This window comes from Apteryx mantelli, chromosome 5, assembly GCF_036417845.1.
Source record: "Apteryx mantelli isolate bAptMan1 chromosome 5, bAptMan1.hap1, whole genome shotgun sequence".
NCBI classification, from domain to species: domain Eukaryota; kingdom Metazoa; phylum Chordata; class Aves; order Apterygiformes; family Apterygidae; genus Apteryx; species Apteryx mantelli.
The window spans coordinates 75,642,201-75,650,989 of record NC_089982.1 but is presented as its reverse complement, the minus strand read 5'-3'; positions in this window follow the sequence as shown (position 1 = coordinate 75,650,989).

Here is an 8,789-nt window from a genome sequence, read left to right as displayed (position 1 = left end):
TGTAAAAGAGTGCCATTCAAATCTGTAAAACCAGCTCTTTGAAACTGCTGAGATCATTTATTCTCTTTGTGCATAACAAATACGATCTGCTATGTCATGGTCACTATACCTTATGTGCCATTCAGCTCCACTTTATTGAGATAATTGCTACTATAGACTTTCATCCATGGCAGATGAGATACTTTTTAGACCAGTAAATGGTGATCAATCACTTGCAGAAATTTGAAGGGATATTTTAATATTCTCACCATGAGACTTCCAGTATAGGCCTCTCAGTTTCTAAGTCTTGCACCTGAACACATTAATTTGCCTCATATGGCAGGCAAATGAGCACTTGTTTTGTAGTGTGACTTCATGACTTGCAGCATGCCCCAATTATTTCTTTCACTCCATCTTTCCCTCACCTTCTTCATTTTCTGGGACATTATTTATGGTGGTTATTTTCAAGGCAATTTTTTTCCAAATCCATGACTCAGACTAGACTGCTGCTCCCCTTTTCCTTCCTGTCTGATGCTCCTTTAATGGTGGTACCCAGTAATTTTAACAGTCCACTAATGCAAATATTCCCACTGATTTTTGTAATAGTAACTAGGCAAATTTATGCATATAAAGAAGCAATTCCAATTTCTCCTGCTGATTATCCAGACTTCTAATATTGATTGCAGGCAGTTAAAGAAATTATTCCCTCCTTGCTTCCTTCAGACCGTGATTCATTTTGTTCTGTGCACCTTGGCTTTGTGCTAAATGAGTGCTTGCTTGTTCCTTTTTCACTCTCACCTTTTGTAATATTTACCTCTTCCCAACTGGGTTACGCTGCCTGCTTCGTAGAAGATTTTCTTCCCCTTCTGCTGCAACAGAATCCATCAAAACTGCACATTGTCTTTTCTCCTTGCAGAAGGGAAGAAGAAGAAACCTTTGCTCTGACAAACTCTCCACTTTATGGTGCTTCCTTTGCCCAGGTTTCTCTTTCCGAGTCTCCTTTCATCCTGTCCTGAGACAGACTCTCCAAGGAGATCCCCAGCACACTCTTCTCCACCAGCTCCTCTATAGTTATCTATCTACTCGTGAGGAATTCATAAATATAATAGTGCCAATTTGCACCCTGATGCTAGCAGGAACTAGTCATCTAATAAAAAAGAGAATTGGCAGAGCCCTTTCAGAATCACCCTATTTATTATGTGCACCCTAATAAAATGCAAGGAATAGATATTAACATTAATAAATGAACCCCAGCACACTTACCCCTGCTTTGGTTCACCAATGTATCAATCACATGCTTAACTTTGCATACTTAACATTACAGCTCCTTGCTGGGTAAGGCTGGGATTTCTATGGCGTGCTTGTGCTGGACCCACGTATAGTTTACTTATTAGGCGGACCCAGGTCAGGTGTCTGAAAGTCTGGGGAGTAGATGAACATTAATTTAATGGATAATTAATCTACCTGTTTTCTCTTTCAGCGTTTTAGTCTCATTACCCTGTCAATCATTCTTCTGTTTCAAATGAGCCAATGTAGTGTTTGCTAAGACTTTTGAGACTTAACTTGGAAAATGAGCAGAGCTATTTTGATTCATTGTTGTAACAGATTGTAAACCTCTTCTGTGTTTTTAGAAACATTTACCATGATTTTTCAAAATACTATTGCTACAGCCATGGGATTAGATCTTGGATTTAACCCAAAACACCCTCCATGCAGTTAAGACCTCCTTTTTAATCCTCCTATTCTCTGTACAAAAAAGAAAGTTAAATAACACATTGGGTGGATTTTTGTTTTTATGGGAGAATTTCATTCTAAAACAAACCTACTCTGTGTAGTACATTACAATCAATATGACTTTCTATTTTTTAAGGTTGGCACAAATAGAGGTGGGGAATTATCAGTGAGAATGAACTGAAACATTTTTCATACTAACAGCAGAAACACTTCTGCTACACGTCATTAAGCAATAAGCTTTAATTTCATGCAGTTCTTTCCTATTTTGTACAAATTTAAAAACTGAACATGAAACAGATTTTTGAAACTGTGATTTTAGCTTAAGACCCTTAGAGTGCAATCATATTTCTTTCCTTATTCTTAACATAAATCTGCCATTAAAAATCGGACAAATTATGTGTACAATGTCTAAATACGATTGTGATGACTGTCTTTTGCTTGATTCTATGAGCGAGGCCAGATGTCAGTAAGATTTCTGTACCTACTACTTGTATATGATGTAGGATTTTTTTAGATATATCTACTTAACAAGACTTAACAAATTTCTGCGCTTTATAAAAACTGGCCATATGCAAAATAAAAATGTCTCCTCTTGCCCTACTTTGAGTCCAGGTTCTCTGTGTGCTCTGTGATGTCAATTATTGTGCTTTCTGGCTGAACTGCTGCTGTGTTTTTAGGGAGATAAATGGATATCAAAATGTTTCACTGTGATGGGGAGTGTCAAGGAGAACTTGTGGGGAATCTCTGCTCTGGGAAAGATGTTTACATTCTGACTTTTTCTCCCCCAAATCAGGACACAAACCAATGCTGTGGTGTCAGCAATTGCCACAAGCATATAAATGTTGCCTTTTGGTCGGTGTCTAGGATATATAGTACCCATGGCCACACACAGAGAATCACATGATCTATAAGGTATTCATGGCCTACCACCTACACCTGTTGGAGAATCTGGACTTCAAACACCTCGGGAATGGGGACTGTATAAAGACACAGATGGATAAGCTGAATAAATCTCTGCACCATCCGCCACTCCTGGAATATCCTGCTGATGCTTCACGCCATGGTTGCGCTTCTCTTCTGCTGCTTCTTCATCTCCGCTCATAGAGAAAAGGGGATGATGCACAGCTCATTTTTTCACTCTGCGACTTCTTCATTTTTTATTTATGTAAAAGAGAAGGCTGCTCTTGGTCCCCTCAGGACCACAGAGGACTGATTTCACAGAGTACTTCTGTGGCCAATAAACCCAGTGCTGCTGGAGCTGCACATGGAAAATTAAAATGTGCCAACAGTTCCTTTCTATCTCGCCAAAGTCCAAGGAAGGGCTTTGCCAGTTGACAAGCTAACTTTAGAGCCTGACTGCATGCCATTAATATTGACAGTATTGAATTGACTCTATTGGAGCAAATTTCCTCAGTACTCCACAAAATAAATGCTGCGTTATGAAAATACCGCCTACTTAAAAAATAATCTTAGACCAAGTTTCACATTTCTGTTAAGAAAATACTGATTTTATTTAATTATATCTCCCATGTTTTTGTGTAAGAAAATTTAAAAAGTAAGCAAGCCTTGCAAATATTGTTCCAACGTAAGGCAACTTTGTAATGCCTACCAGTAAAAAATGGGTAAAGATTATTATTTTTCTTTTCAACGCAAATGCGAAACTGCTTCACTTGTATAACTAAGCTGTAGGAAACCCTGCTTTATTTTAAAGGGTTGGTGGTGATTTACAGTAATTTGCCAGGGTGCTTTCAGAGGCTGCTCTTTTTCAGTTTGCCAGGATTTACTCCTGTGCCTTTCTTTTTCCTGCAGCTGCTGTTGAAGATGTAAAGCAAAGAAAATAGCAGCTCCGTCAGCTTTCATGCCATGTTAGATTTCTGTTTGTGGTTGTTTAGCCTCATACGAATAACACTAGTGATATAGATTAGCAAGCAATCATAGAGTTTTCCCCTGAAAAAACTAACAAACACTCAGAAAATTTACTGCAACAAAAGCAGCAAAAATGTGCACCATATGTACAGAGCTTTTGGTGAAAAAACATGGAAAAATGGTGTATATTTATCACTGCACCTCTCATCACTTTCTCACACTCTGCCCACTGATTCGTCCCCTTCATATAACATCTGACATCCCAAACCACTGAGAAGCTATAAAGGGCTTTTCAAAATATCAGAACTCCCATAACCTGCCACAATTTTTTTCCTACTTCTCCCTAAATGTGGGATTTCACTGTAAGATTTATAGGCCAGAATGGCAATATTTAATCCCAGAGGAGTAACATCAAGGCATTTGGGAGCATTTTTTGTAGTTTAGATGTATTTTTCTATATTCCTTGCATCTGGACTTATAGACAGGAAAGATATAGCTTTAGTGGTAAAATGGCTAGAACGGAAAGTGCTATTAATGTATTTCAAACTCTGATCAGATAACTTGTGAGCTTGCTGTGGTATGCGTGTCATGATGTAGTGAGGTTGATACTTTGTGAGGCAGGAGCCATCACTTTGTTATCCCCAATTAAAAAATCTGCCCCATTCTTGCCAATAAACCTGTTTAGACGATATTGTGAAATTTCACATATTACTACAGTGAGAGAGAGAGCTCATTTCTCCCATTGCCCTAGAGCTTTATGGATTACCTCTGCCTGACACAAGAGAAAGTTCAAATTACTTCTGAAATTAGGACTGAAATTTAGCTAGTAAAAGGCTAAACCTTGATTATTCTGAAAGCTGCCAGAAGACTGATAGATTAAAAGTCATCTCACTTGCCTTGAGATCTGTACAGCATGACATGTACTTCAACTCTGTTCATCTGAGACCCTCTTTACAGGAAGGAGGCTTTATAATGAATAGTCTTAGGATGCAACATTTTGGACCTGTTGTGAACACCTACTTTCTGAGGAGATGGCTCCATCCTGAAAGCATGCATTTCTTTCCCGTGGTGCTAAGAAACATCTAGACAAGTAGCTCAGATCCACATAACCACCGGTCCTGAGGTGGCTTCCTCTCACAGAGGGAAGAGGGAGGAGCCGGCACCATTGCTGTCTCAGTGCATATCTTCTCCTCTAATGGAGAAGTTAGAAAGCCATCTTCCCAGTCATCAGCATTATATTCTCCAGCTTCGCTCTCTCTCTTCGCCATTTTGGATCTTCTCAAGGTCTGGTAAGAAGACGGTTGAAGGCCTCTTCTTCCTTTGTTGTGTTGGGTTAGTTGTTAGGGGATTGCTATTTTTTCCCCCCAAGATGCTGCTGGGATTTCAAGCAGCAAATCACCATGCTCAGCTATTTATAACTCTGGAGGTAGAAGAGCATTTCATCGTGGGATGCAATTTCAGATGGAGGCAATCTAGAAGTCATTGAACTTCACAGCTGTGCAGCTGCGTCACCAAACCCCTCATGCTGCCCAATTATTTTCCTTGGCGACTGCTTCCTTTAAGAACTTGTTTTTTCCTGACTATGCCTCAGTTTGCTGTTTGTGAAAGCCCTGGCCAGTGTTTGTTGAAGAAAGAAAGAGTGAGTGGTTGCTTCTGTTATTCTCTAGAGAGTTTTATAAGGAAAAATGCTGTTTAGTACTGACATATTCTCACAGCCTCCAGGGGAGCCTTTTGATGGACAGGGATGGAGGAAGACCTGCTCTATCTGACCTTCCTGGCCAGAGGATAAAAATCAAAAGAGAAAAAATAAAGATCTTTTATTCTCTTTTTTGTTTGTGACTGCAACAGCCTGAAGCTCTACTCCCCTATCCACGCACAGCTACACAAGTGTGTTGGTTCACTGCTGGTGAATGTACCGTTGAACATAGTTTGGTAGAAAAATGCAAGGTAACATTGCCTCACAAGTTTACCAAAAGGCAGAGAATTGGACGAGACAGCAAGATCTTTTAAGTAACTCTGGCTTTACTGCCGGTGGTTCTTGTTCTTTTTATCCAGGTTTACATCCCATGGTGTGACCTGTAAAGATTTTCTACAGGAAAACCCATCAAGCTGTATCTGCTGACATAAGCACTGGGAAGGTCTGGATAAAAGACCCAATCTCCTATTTGCAGAACACCAAAGTCGCAAAAATAATCTGCTACTGTGGGGAGAGGGATGAGAACAAACACAGACCTGGATGTTTTCCCCAGGCACATTCAGTTAAATGAAGATTATAGAAACCCATGTAAATAAAGGGAATAAAATAAAATAAACAGGCTACATCTCCTTTCCCATCCCTTTTAAAGTCTTTTTCCTGCTTCAAAGCAGTCCTCAGGCTTTGGTGCTGTGTGTGGGTACACAGAGCATACCCACAGCACCCCTACACAGCCCTTGGGGAGAGGTTTGCAACCCCGCACATCTTTGAACAACAGTTCCTGGCTGGAGGTGCCTGAGCAGAGGCAGCATCACCTTCTGTATCCTGCAGCCGCTTGTGGTTAAAGCAAACTTTTCATCAACCCTGGTATTATGCTGTGGACTGGAAATGCTCAGCACAGCGCTGCGGACTTCAGAACTTGGGAAGAAAAAAAAAAGCCTCTTTCTTCCAGATTCCTGCTAAACTAACAAAGCCCCAAGCAAGAAGCAAGTAGTCAAAACAAAATTAAGAGAGCATGAGACTGCTGTCTGGGATACATGGTAGCAGGGAATAGCTGCTGCGAAACCAGTGGAGAAGAGCAGACAGGACGACTGCTGCGGAGGCCGGACGCAGATGTGCAGAATTGCTAGCGTGGAAGGAGCAGCGCAGAACAGCTTGCGCGGGAGCGCCTGCACAGGCAGCCAAAACAAGCGTAGCTGCAGGAGGGACGGCTGGCTGCCGTGGGCGGCCACGCAGCGCAGCTCCCGCAGAACAGTGCGCAGGGAACAGGTCTGCAGAAAAGCTACCAGGCGCTGACCATCCATGTCACCTCTGCAGCCTGCTCCCCTGCTCCATCACCTGTTCTTCTTGGAGAGAGTTGCTGCTGTTTAGGGAGTTTACCCTCACCCCCATCCCAAACTGCTCCAGGGGTGCAGAGCAAGGAGAAGAGGCCAGCCCTGCAGAGATGAGTCTTCAAGTACCCAGTTCAGGCAGCTGTACAGTGGTCTGGCCCACGATCATGCCCATCTAAATATATAAAACAAATTAACAGGCAGATCTTTTCCTTCAAAATACTTATCTCCCAAGAAGAAAATTCTTTTTCTGTCATTCTGTGCGGTTTGTTTCTCTTCCCCGTTTCCTGCCTCACCCATACCCTGTCTTCTTAACAGCCATCATTTCTGTTTGTGAATGGTTTTATCTTATGCATGGTATTATCTCATTCCTGTATTCTCCTGTACATTGGGTCTGAAAAGTTGTCCTTAACTTTAAACACAACTTGAAGCAGGTATCTTAAATCTCATCCACAAGTAGGCAAGAGAGGCTCAAGGGAGCTCTGCTACAGTGGTGAGCTTGCCAGCAGTGCTATGCCATTCACACATTGCAAACCTTGCTGGGCTGCAAGGTAGAAACACCCTGAAATGCTTACATCCTTTGGAAGGTCTTGCACTGATTTCTCTCTTTATTTTGCTGATTAGGCCTTACAGAAATAATGAGGTGGCTTTAGAAATCCTTCTGGGAATAAAAGGGTGGTTAGACTAACGAATATCAAAAGCTTTCATCTTATTGACCCAAACTTGACTTAGAAAAGCTGCAGCTGCCAGTTTCTTTGAGCAGATCAAGATCACACTGTTGCAATATTTTTTTTTTGCCTGAGAGACACAGCCAGTAACTGTGTATAACAGAAAAGCTGCCTGAACATTTTGTTTTAAAGAGAGACAGTCATTTTAGAGTCCAAAGATCTTAACCAAAAACCAAAGATAGTAAGGTTGTGTTATAGACTTACTGTTAACTGCTGGCATCAGTAGATGCTGACTCTGTCGTATGACAGAGCAATTAACCTTTGCAACTCTAACCCATGTCAGGGGATGAGAGGCAATTAGTAAAGTCTACTCTCATATCGCAGCAGTTAAGGGTCACACCACAGCTGAAATGACACAGACACTATTGTGTCAGAAGGAAACAACAACGCTTTTTTCCTAGAAGAACCTCATCTGACTTTTATTCCCTCAGAATAAAATCTGCTACAATGCAAAGGCATTTCCAGACCATCAGATGTTTGGGTTCCCCAAGATTTTCAGAGAAAGCTTAGGGAAAGAAAAGGAACTGTTGATTGAACACAACGGTGTTAGAAGAGCAGGGAAACAGCCTTTCTCCTCTCACATGGATGACAGCCTTTCCATACAGTGCCATGATTAAAAGGTCAAGGCACTATAGACAGCACATTGATCAAATTTTAATGCTACATCATTTTCAGATGCCATTCAGTATTACTGCAATAGGGTGGTTGTGCAACTTATTTCAAAGTCATTACTGTGTTATCTGGGAGTCAAAAAGCCGCTTTCACAGTAAGAAGCACCACAGAAGCAGCTAATCACTATATGGATCTTCTTATCAAATACTTTGTTGGTCAAAAATCCAAAAAATTAGTAAAACAAATCCAACTAAACAGACAAATTGATGGAGATATTTTAACTTGTCTAATATTCATTAGTGGATGTAATCACTCAAACACCCATCACAAACTGCAAAATGATAGTCCTAAAATGGTACATATGTATGTATAGGCTTGACTTTAGACATGACAGTAATAGACATGACAGTATCCTTCTTTACACCAGAGTTATTCTAAGTTAACAACATGCTTATGCTTTTTGCAAGCTTGGTGAATACTAAGATTATATTTTAATGGAAGGGACTTAATCCCTCTGAATATGGAATACTCAATAGACAACAAAGTCGTATTTGTTGGAGAGTGAAAATACAGCTCTCTTTTTAGCAACAGCATGCTTGTCACATCACTAGAGATAGAGAAATGGGCAATCCTGTGATGGAAAGAAACAGCATTTCCTTTTTAGGAGGAATATAATCCATCCATCTTTCAACTGTATGGTTGTACTCACAGACATCCAGCAAACCATAGGCAGACTGTTTTTTTCTGCATGCCTGGCAACACGCAAACCCAGTGGTGCAAAGCTCGTCACAAAAATTGGTGGATATGGTCAGAAAGTCTAGACTTGATGACTACGTAAAGGGAAGG